Below are 9394 nucleotides of genomic sequence, written 5' to 3'. Positions count from 1 at the left end.
CCTTACCTTAAGAAGGATTATTTGAGATAGAGGGGGCGCAATAAAGATTCACCAGATTGGTTCCTGGGATGGTAGATTTGTCATTTGAGGAGAGGTTGAGTAGGGCAAGTCTGTATTCTCTAGATGTTATCGAAAAGAGAGGTGACTCAAGTCAGACATACTGAATACTGATAGGGTAGATGCAGAGAGGATATTTTACCTGGCTAAAGAGTCTAGAATTAGTGAATCAGAAACTGAAAATAAGGGGTCGGCCATTTAGAACTGAAATAAAGGGAAATTTCTTCAGTCAGCAGATGCTGAAATTTTGAAATTATTTACCCCGGCAGGCTGTGGAGGCTGAGGCATTAGTTACCTGAAAATTGGGATTGATGGATTTCTGAACATTAGAGTAATCAAGGGAAATGGGGATAGGGTAAGAAAATGGTATTCGGGTAAATGGCCAGTCATGAGTGTGTTGAATGGTAGAACTAACATGAGGGACCAAATGGGCTACTCCAGGTCCTGCTTTTTTAATGTCCTTATCATGTAACAGTTTGGAGTACTTCTCTGAAATGCACTTGCTTGAGACTGTTTATGCTGAGCCCTGCACTGATTATTAGGAGATGGAAAGGGAGGACATATTTATTGAAAAAGAGTGCTGTTGATGAAATCAGCGGATGGGCGATCAGCTCCATTATCCATCATTCTTCTGTCTGCTATTGTAACAGAGATGTTAACACCATTGTATTAAAGAAAGTAAAGTAATAGAAAAGAAGAGATAGCCATTCAACTGTTCATATTTACTCACAGATAGAGCAAACATTCATTTCTAAACTTAAATGATAGAATTTGAGGAAGAGAACAGTGCTGGCGAAATTCTTTGTGCTCAGTTAGGCAAGAACAAAAGCAAACACTCCCTGATCCCCACAGGTAATCAAACAACAACCCTGAATTACCTATCATTCTTCACATCTCCATTATTCAGACAACAGTGCTGTCGGGCCCAAGTCAGCGTGCCAGCACTTTGTGACAAAAGTCAGCATAGATTAGCTCCCTGACCTTTGGCTCTGTTCCTGCTCAGGATAAGGGACAAGGCAGGGATTGTGGCCTATGGATGTCGGAGCTTTAGAGCTCAAATGATATGAGGAGATGAAGGGAACTGGAAGAGTTGAAGAAAGAAACATTGGTTATGGAATATGGAGATTGCTGGGAAACAGGAAGGAAGAATGAGGACCTTCTTAGACCTACTTTTGGATATAATGTTACCATCAGCTCAACAGATTTCAGATTATATTAACTCACCCCCATTCTTCCACTGTTGTGAATCAGCTACCATTAAGGATGATGTATGAATTGCTGTTTTACTGCAACTCTATAACAACCATTATATGAATTCTGTCACCATTAGCTATTTGCTTGTTTGTCCTTAAAATTGCTCTTAAACTTAAAATGAGATTTGAAGTTGTGATGCTTTATTGCTTAATGCATTTAGGAGAGATCCTATAAAAGCTGAGTATGGTCCCAAAGGTGAAGATGATATATAGTATCAATACCATTCTTCAGCATAGTGTTGTTGAAAGCTTACCTAGATGCCAACACTATTGAAAATGTCCTCAAAGGCACACAGAGTTGAAAATGGCCCAAGAGAATGATCTAAAATCTAGAGTGAGCAGGACAGAAAATATTCAAAGGTATAACTAAATCTTTCCATAAGGCCATGAGAGAGTGTTAATGTAATAAATATTTGACACCGAATCACAGTTCTCTCCATTCCTTTGTTCTGTGTGAGGAAAGGTGACACTGTGTCTTTAATTATTAATCCTTTGAGTGCTGTGTAAGGTTACTAAAAGGCCATTTTATCATGCCTGCTGCATTAAGTTGTTGATGTTGCTCTTACTGTTACTTCCACTGAGCTCTTCTGCCTTCTTATCTCATTTTAATTTAGTAACAGTGCAATATTAATGACTTCTACATGACTCCAAAGCTCTTATAAATCATATGCTTTTCACAATCCCAAACATGTTATTGTCAGATTATCTGCTTAAGCCATTTCCAATGTCAACAGAACCTGACAAAAAGAGAAAAACAGAGAGAGGTAAGTTTTTGCTGGAAACACCAGCAGTGTAGTAATACATCAAAAGAAAAACTCAAAGCATTGGAAATTAAAGCCCAGAAACCGGTTCATGCTGACTTGCAAAATGGATGCAGAGCACAGGCTGGGCCACACAATACTGGGCCTCACTTACTGGAAACACCATTTGGATATCACAAAGCAGCTGTCCAGCAAGAATGGTCTCAATTGCAGGCAACAGTTTCACAGGCAGTGGGTCTGGGGTACATGTTGCAACAGAGCAAGCAATTGGAGGTGATGGGTTGAGAGGAAGCAGGAGGCAGGATCCGGAAGAGGAAGGAAGCAGAGATCAGGATAGTGGGAGGGAGGTTGGGAATGATTATTTATTTTCATACAGAGCCAGAAAAGATTCAATATCTCCCAGTTTCATATTCAACACAGTCATATTTTGAAGCTAAGCTTACTCATAGGAATATGCCACTATTCCTTTATAGACCACCCGTTAGGATGCATACGGACATATCTGAGCATACCTGCTCCAAAGCAAGTGAATCTCATGAACCAATTTGGCAAGAGGGCCATCAAACAAGAGTTAGACCTTAAACTATTTCATGCTTGTAAAATGGACACAACTTCATCAGATTTATTGGCCTGATTACTTTAAATATTAATACAGTATTAATAATTGCCTCAAAACTCTTTAAATACTTTGAAATAAAAAACATGCTACCACTTTTAACTATCTAGAGAAGGGAAAGAGTAATTTATGTTTCAATGTTATAAACAATGAGACCCAAATGCCTTAAAATCAGATTTCACACCAAGTTCCAGTCAAACTCTGTGAAAAATATCAATAAACCTTACTTTCTGCACCTTTTTTGACGTTACCCACAGCTGTTATTTTTCACAAAGACAGGTATATGGCTGGATGATATAGATTTAATCACATAAGGAAATAAAGACTTTTGGAATGTCAATAAGTTTGCCAAGCAATGCACTGCACTGGTTGTGATAGAATAGTTGTGTTTAGTGAACTAGGCATGAAAACTGTAGGGAGTTGGAGAGTGCAAAGAAATTTAATTGAAATCAGAATTGGACTTTTATTGCCACTAATAGGAATTACAACAAAATACAGTTGGCTGGTAAATGCCATCCACACGGTATTCAATTGTATCAGCTGTCTTGGGTTTATGCAACTGTAATCAAAATCACATGATTAAAATTATGCTCTATCTGAAAATAACATTGATTTTTCCTTTCCTTTGTGCAAATCTTTTTTTTTAAAGATAAAGAGTAAATCTGATTAAAAGTTGATTGAATTAGTATGGGCTGTATTTCTCATACCTTGTCAGCCTGGCTGATATCTCATCTGTTGTGTTGGAATACAATTGCTTCCTCATTAATGAGAAATTCCAGAAAAATGTCACCTGTTGTCTTGGTCCTAAAGGTACCGTTAAACAAGACCTGGCTGCTGCTTTCCATTTACTGATATTTGTAGCTGAGTAACACTGGTGATCCGTTAAGTACTGGGGTACCCAGAAAGTCTGTGGTGTTGCTATTGGGTACTGTCGGATTTGTTGGGAACCTGTCCACCCCTACGTCTTTATAAATAGTTAGCAGTGTCTTGCCAACATCATTAGGTTAGGATGGTTGCCACTCAAAAGCAACCTCACAAAGATCCTTCTATCAAAATGAGAGAAGAGCATTTATTTTTATAGCAACAAATAATCAGCTGGAGGAACTCAATGGGTCAAGCAGCATCTGTTGGGGAAGGAATTGTCAACATTTTGGGTCAAAATGCATCAGGGCAGGCAGCATCTGCAGCCTCTTGCGTCTAGATGTTGCTCAACCCAGTGAGTTCCTCCAGCAGTTTGTTTGTTGGTCTAGATTTCATCTGCAGTCTCTTGTGTCTCCATTTATTTCTATATATTCTTTATTGGAATGTGCGCATTGCTGGCAAAGCAGCATTTGATGCCCAACCCTGATTGCCCCTGAGAAAGTTGTGGTCAGCTACTTTCTGGAACTACTTCAGTCCTTTTGGTGAAAGTACTTCCACAAGGTTGTTGTGCAAGAAGTTTCAGGATTTGGAGCCAGTAACAATGAAGGGCCGGTGATATGCTTCTGAGTCAGGATGGTTTGGGACTTGGAGGGCAACCTGTAAGTAGTGCTGTACCCATGTAGTGCAGTCCTTATGCTTCTTGGCGATAGAGGTCAGAAGTTTGGGGAGTCCTCTCAAAGTAACTTGGGTGAGTAACTGCAGTGCATTGTGACATTACAGATACTGTGTACTGGTGGTGGAGGGAATGAATGTCTAGGGTGATTGTTGGATACCTCTATCAGATCCATATTTTAGCCTCCTACAATCCAAGGAAATTAAGCTCAGTCAATCTGGTCTCTCCTCATAACTGGAATACTCTATCCCAGGCAACATCCTGGTGAATCTCCCCAGTGTAATTATGTCTTTCCTATAGTGTGGCAACTAGAACTGTACACAGTACTCCAGCCGTGACCTAATCAACATTTTATAAAATTGTACTATAACCTCCCTGTTCTTATACAACATGATATGGTTAACCAAGGTAAGTATCTTATATTCCTTCTTCAGCGCCTTACCGACATATGTTGCCACCTTCAGGGATCTTTGAACTCGTACACCTAGATCCTTCTGTTCCTCAATATTCTCTGAGGCTCAACCATTCATTGTGTGTGTCATACTCATAATAGTCCTCTCAAAGTGTATTACCTCAGGATTAAAGTCCATCTGTTATTGCTCAGTATATATTACAACTGATCAACATCATCCTGTAGCCATCGAACTATCCTCCTCACTATCAATAACACCACCAATTTTCCTGTCATCTGCAGATATACTAATCATACCTCCTACACTTAAAGCCAAATTGTTAATGTATTGAACCAACTGAGAAGGTCCCAGCACTGATCCTCGTGCTGCGCCACATGTCAGAGACTTTCAAACAAAAAAGCAACCCTTCACCATCACCCTCTGCCTTCTACTACAAGACACTTTTAGAACAGACTTGCCAACTTTCCCTGGATCCATTGGGCTCAAATGTTTGCACCAATTTCCCATGTGAGACCTAGTCAAAAGCCTTACTGAAGTGCATGTAGACAATGTCAACTGCACTGCCCTGATTAGTACATATTGTTACTTTGAAAAATTCAGTCAAATTGGACAGGATCTCCCACTAACAAAGCTATCCTGACTATCTTTGATTAATTGCTGTTTTTCCAAATGTAGATTAATCCTGTTCCTCAGAATTTTTTCCAATAACTTCCCCATCACTGACATTAGACTCACAGTCTGTAATTACCTGGCTTATCCCTGCTGCCCTTCTTAAATAAGGGTATAGCATTCATTGTCCTCCAGTCTTCTGGTACCTCACCTGTGGCCAGCGAAGATTTGCAGCAATCTCTTCCCTTACCTCCCATAGCAGCCTGGGATACAGTTCATCATGCACTGGTATTTTATCCTCCTTTAAGCTCATTGAGTCATCTAATACCTCTTTTTTTAATGCATTTTATTGCCCCTTCCTAATTCTAGAATTTCACTGCCCTTCCCTAATTCTCCAGTTACAATATCCTTCTCCTTAGTGAATACAGATGAGAAATATTCATTTAAAGCCTCACCTGTGTCCTTTAGCTTCACGCACAGATTGTCATGTTGGTCCCTGAGGATCAAAACTCTTTCCCTCGTTACCCCCTTGCCCTTAATGTACTTATAAAATGGTTTGATATTTTCTTTAATCTTGACTGCCAGTGATATTTCATGCTCCCTCTTTGTCCTCTTAATTTCTTCTTATGTACCTCCCCCACACCTCCCTACAACACTTTCTACACTCTGGGACTTCACAAAAATTAACTGATGCAGATGAGTAGCGATTCTGTTTAATTTATAAAAACTCAGTATTCTGATCTACTCTCTATTTCTTTGCTTCTGGGACATTCAGTCATGTTCAAACCAAAAGATTTGAAAGAAAATCATAACTAAGAAACTTCAGTGGAGGACATGCATCCAAAATGCACTGGCAGTGTATTATGGGATGTTCTGCCCCCAAAATGAGACTGGCACTGATCCCATCAGTGAGCACCTTACCAGGCCTGCAAAGAAAAAGGGTTCATGCCTATTGTGTTGGGTGCTTTAGTCATGATTTCATCTCCAAGGGCCTATAAATAGACACAGAAAGTAAAGGTGCAGACCCATAACCAGTTCGTAGTTGTTCATTAACTTCCTTCCATCTATATGGTGAGGTGGAAGTATGTACTTGTGGCATATTAAGAGAATATAAATGACTAATGTTGGCTGACAAATAATTGATTGCCCATTTAAGACAGAGACAAAGTGAGTATTTTTCTCTCAGAGTATCATGAGTCTTTGGAACTCTCTTCCTCAAAGGGCAGTGGAGGACAGCCTTCAAATAGTTCTAAGGTAGAATTAGATGCTATTTTGATAAACAAGGAGGTGAAAGGTTACAGACAGTAGGTTGGAATGTGGAACTGAGGTTACAAATGGATCAGCCATGATCTGATTGAAAGACAGAGCAGACTCGAGGGCCTGAGAGTCCTACCATTGCTTCTAACTTGTATGTTCAAAGTAATTGAATTCTTTTACTTTGTCTGGATGTTAGTAAATCATCCTAAGAACAGACACTGTATTGAGCAGTTCAGCACCCAAGACTCAGTTTCATAGCTCCTTTTATGAATTGAAGTGGAGACTTGCAGCAATTCCCCAGTATACCTTCGTGCTTTTGATGCTTGGTCATTGCTCTTCACGTTGAAAAATGCAAGCACAAAATGGAGGGTATTCAAGTTGTCAACTGCAAAGAGAAACCCAAGAGTAAAGAGAAGACAATGGTGGGAAGAAATCACAACAAGGTAGGGTACTTACTTATACCACCAAAGAAAATAAAGCATCAAATCTAAATGAATTAAAGCACTCCAGTTGGTGAGTAATTCATTTATGGAAAAATATGCTCTCTCTTCTTCATGACAGCAAGTTAAAAACAAGCAATCTGCAAGTTGTAGTTTGAACTGTGATGATTGTATCAAAAGTTAAATGCAAGCTGCTACACCAAAATTCACCATTGCGAACTAGCATTCAGTGTCATTTGAACTCAGAAAACGGGTACTTGATGTTTTGTGTGTAAGCAGTTAGACCTAGTTTTGCTGATGCTTCAAATGAAGATCCAAACATTGTTATAAGTCTCAGAGGAACTTTTCCCTGCACTGAAGGAAAGTTGGTCAATAGTCTCAGAAGAACCCCACAATCTCTGATCCCAAAGAAATCCTCCCCAAGTAATTGACTGTCCTAGAACCTCTCATCTTAGCAATTGTTAAAGGCTTCTCCCACCACTACTGAGCTGCTGTCTCTTACTACCAAATTTAGGCAAAGCCCACTAACCAGGTAATGGACCTGTTCATACTATAAGTGTAACACCAGGATTATTTTTTTGTTTAAGTGAGCACTTGTTAAGATGAGCAAGACACCCTCCATAATGCCAAGGTCCAATGCATCCAAGGTCCTGTGCATCATTCACATCCACCTGTAAAAGCTAAAGCTCAGTGATCCAGTTTTCAAGATTATTATCCCAGGACACACTGTATTATTCTATTTTTATTAAGGAAGTCTATGTATTTTTGTATTGTCTACTGCCCATATATGTGCAGTATTTTTCAAAAATCAAAACATTGCCTCGTTTATTTCTATAAACCATATTTTAATTGAAAACGTCAAATTTTTATTTCAGTATATGGTTTAGTCAGTCAATGCACACATTACCAAAATAATTAATAACTTTTACTTTTTCTGTTGAAGTATTAATCCTGTAAATATTCCATAAAATATTAGGCCAAATCAGTATTTTGGTAATCATTAACTCTTGCAACCTATTCATTTTACACTTCAATCAATATTTTGAAAAGGCATAAGATAGCAGATTTTTTTTCCTATTGAATCATCAAAGTGTTAATACATATTTTATATGGAAAGTGTGTACTTACACAAATATGAGCAAAATTATATGGATTTGCATATTTGACAAAGTGCATGAAGTCTCTGTAACTTCTTATTGCATTGATGTATTCAGGTTTATTCATGATGGTGCTTCCATCGGAAGTGAGGGCAGGAATTTGGGACTTGAGCATCTTGCCTTTTCTTTAAGATTACTTAGCCCACAAAGTATGAAGGCAGAAGGACGACATAAAGATGAGCTTTCTATTATTGCCTAGATGTCGATACTGTTTAAAAACAAGTTTATAATTTTGCTAGCACACTGGGGAACTTTGTTATTATTATGTAAAACCACTGTAAGTTTATAGTAATTATTGGATAAGAGACACATTTCTCAATAATGCAAACAATATTTTTTAAAATTCTGAACTAAGAAGAAGCATTTATTTACTAGTATGTTTCTGTGAAAGGTTCCAAACACATAAAATCTTAGCATCTTGTTGCTAGATAACTTCTTATGCCAGGTGGGACTTTGCAATGGCACTTCATTCCTTTGTCACACTGTTGCCTACTATAAGAAGACAATGCCATGTCTAAACAGTATTACTTGTCACCTTGACATATTGGAACCTGAGATGCAGAGTTTTACTCTGTCAGAACTGCTACTTCTGACTGCTCTTGCAACTCTTGATCTCAAAATCATGTGTTATTAATGGTTGTGGAAAACTGAGATGAAAATCTTTTTGTCTCATCGACAGCTAACGGCCAATGATAAGGTGGTGTGCTTCCTTTAATGCTTTTATTTTTTGCTGCCAGCTTCTTTGCTAAAATAAATTTGGCTTAGATTGTGATGCAAGAAACAGGATTAATATCAGCTGCAATCTTCCTTAATAAAGGCTGTCATTTTATAATTTATTCAATTATGTATTATTATGAATTATTCAAAACTGAAACATATTTCTTTGTTGCAGCTAGAATAGATATTTCATCCTCATGGGTATATGTGAACACCTATAGATATAAATCCACAGCCACACAAATATGCATGAAAGATAACTATAAATGACTTGTAAGGAGTATGAAAAAGGTATGGCTTTTTTATGTCACACAAAGGATCTGGTATCACTGGCAAAGCCAGCATTTGATGCCCATCCCTAATTTTCCTCAATAAAGTGATTGTGAAGCATTTTAGGGTGGCACAGTGGCACAGTTTGTACAGCTGCTTCCTCACTGTGCAGACCAAGGTTCACTTCAGACCTCAGGTGCTGACTGTGTGGACTTTGCATATTCTCCCTATAACTGTGTGGGTTTATTCCAGGTGCTCCACTTTCCTTCTGCATCCCAAAGGTGCGCAGGTTGATCGGTTAATTGGCCAC

This window comes from Pristis pectinata, chromosome 9 (genome assembly GCF_009764475.1).
Source record: "Pristis pectinata isolate sPriPec2 chromosome 9, sPriPec2.1.pri, whole genome shotgun sequence".
Taxonomy (NCBI): Eukaryota; Metazoa; Chordata; class Chondrichthyes; order Rhinopristiformes; family Pristidae; genus Pristis; species Pristis pectinata.
This window is presented reverse-complemented; position numbering follows the sequence as displayed.